General features: G+C 36.4%; 1 pseudogene; it reads left to right on the top strand.

The window, feature by feature from the left end:
• Nucleotides 1-322: 322 nt before the first annotated feature.
• LOC118997877 (60S ribosomal protein L36a-like) lies at nt 323-651 on the top strand (annotated as a pseudogene).
• Nucleotides 652-2,691: the final 2,040 nt, after the last annotated feature.

Raw genomic sequence — 2,691 nt, 5'->3', positions numbered from 1 at the left:
ATGTTGCATATTTTCTTCCATCTTCAATATTAAAATGGCTGCACAAAAATTCATCAATTTTGATAAGTTTTGAATACTGTTAATGAAGTGGAAGACCTGTACAACAAAAAATGCAAAATTTTGTTCAAAGAAATTGAAAGCATAAAGAAATAGAAAAGTATTCCATACTCATGGAAGAATATTGTTAAAATGTTAATACTAGCCATCATCTGTACATTCAATGCAATTCCTATCAAAACACCAATAGCATTTTTCAAAGAAAAAGAAAAAACTATCTTAAAATTTACATGGAGCTTTCCATGCTGATAGCACTCTTGCAAACATGGTGAGGGTTCCTAACACCCACCAGTCTTTTTGTAAGACGTGAGGCAGTCATCAGCTCCACAAAGTAACACAGTACAAGAAGGGCAAGGATTCTCTGTATGTGCAGAGAAAGTTGCAATCGCAATATGACAGGAAGCAATGTGGCTATCTATAGTGGGCAGACTAAACTGATTTTCCACACACACACAAAAAAGGCAAAGAGGATTGTAATGAGGCTTGAATGCGTTGAGCCCAACTGAAGATCTAAGGATTCTGGCAATTACAAGATGCTAGCATTTTAAACTGGGAGACAATAAGAAGAGAAAGGGCCAAGTGATCCAGTCCTAAGCTTTATATTGATTTTATTTATTTTATTACATGACGGTACTAGTACATGTACTTTTATTACATGACAGTACTATCTTGAGGATATGTTCAAAAAAAGTGCATGGAACTGCAAGACTCCTAATAGCCAAAGCTACCATGAGAAAGAAAAACATCCAGAAGCATCACACTTCCTGGTTTCCAACTACACTACAAACCTGTAGTAGTTAAAACAGTGTGGTACTGGCATAAAACAGACACATAGACCAATGAAACAGAACAGAAAGCCCCAAATTAAACCCATGTGTAGGTGGTCAGCTGATATTTGACAGGCATGCCAAAAACACCCAGTAGGGAAAGGACATTCTCTCCAATAAATGGTGTTGGGAAAACTGGATAACCACAAGCAGAAAAATGAAATTGGAATCTACCTTATATCACACACAAAAATTAACTCAAAATGGATCAAAGACTTAACATAATACCTAATATTATAAAGCTCCTAGGGAAAAAAAAACATGGAAAAAAAACTCCTTGAGGTTGTTCTTGGTAGTAATTTCCAGGATATGACACCAAAGCACAAAAAACAGAAGCAAAAAATCAACAAATGAAACTACATCTTAAAGCTTCTGCACAGCAAGAGAAACAACAAAATAAAAAGATAAGCTACAAAATGGGAAAAAATATTTACAAACCATGTTTCAAATAAGGTGTTATTATCCAAAATATATAACAAAAAAATCCAATTAAAAAAATGGGCAGAAAACTGGAATAGACACTTCTCCAAAATGGATATACCGATGGCCAACAGATATATGAAAAGATGCTCAATATCACTAATCATCAGAGAGATGAAAATTAAAATCACAATGAGATATCACCTGACACCTGTCAGAATGGCTATCATCAGAGATTTAGCAAGGATGTGGAGAAAAGGGAACCCTTGTGCACTGTTGGTGGGAATGAAGATTGGTGCAGACAGTGTGAAAAACAGTGTAGAGTTTCCTCAAGAAATTAAAAATGAAACTGCCTTATGACCCAGCAATTCCACTTCTGGGGATTTATCCACAGAAACCTGAAACACTAATTCGAAAGAATCGATGCACCCCCATGTTCACTGCAGCATTGTTTACAATAGCCAAGATATGGAAGCAAACCAAGTGCCCATCAATAGACGAGCAGATAAAACAAGTATATACAGTGGAATGTTACTCAGCTACAAAGCAAAATTCTACCATATGCAAACAGTCCAGATGGACCTCCATACTGTTGGACCTTTAGGTCCATGGATGGACCTTACTACACTCAGTGAAATAAGTTATAGAAAGACAAATACCATATAATGTCACTTATATGTGGAATCTAAAAAACAAAATTAATAAACAAAATTGAAACACTCATTGACACAGAGAGTGGACTGGTGATTGCCAGAGGGCAACTGAGTGAAAAAGGTGAAGGGATTAAGAAGTACAGATTGGTAGTTACAAAATTATCACAGGGATGTAAAGTACAGCACAGGGAATATATTGAGATACAATGTACAGTGCCAGGTGGGTACTGGGAATATCGGGGAAGCACTCTGTAAAGTACATGATTGTCTAACCACTATGCTTTACACCTGAAACCAATACAAAATAATATTGAAAGTACACTGTAATTGAAAAATAAAGGTAAAATAAATAGTAAATGGGCAGAGGAACTGAATAGACTTTTTTTTTCTAAAGAAGACATCCAGATAGCCAATAGGCACATGAAAAGGTGCTAAATGTCACTGCTCAGCAGATAAATAAAAATCAAAACCACAATGAGGTGTCACCCCAATACTGTTAGAATGTTGATTTTCAAAACGGCAAGATGCACCGACTGTTGGTGAAGATGGGAGCAGAGGAAACCTCAGTGCACTGTCAGTGGGATCGTAGATTCATGCAGCCACTATGGGAAACAGGACGGAGTTTCCTTTAAAAATTAAAATAGAACTATTATATGATCCAGCAATCCCACTTCTGGGTATTTATCCAAAGGAAACAAAATCACCATTTCATGGTCATGGTAGCATCGTCTACC

This window comes from Sturnira hondurensis, unplaced genomic scaffold (assembly GCF_014824575.4).
Source record: "Sturnira hondurensis isolate 20B ecotype Veracruz unplaced genomic scaffold, ASM1482457v3 Scaffold0013515, whole genome shotgun sequence".
NCBI classification, from domain to species: Eukaryota; Metazoa; Chordata; class Mammalia; order Chiroptera; family Phyllostomidae; genus Sturnira; species Sturnira hondurensis.
This window is presented reverse-complemented; position numbering and strand designations above follow the sequence as displayed.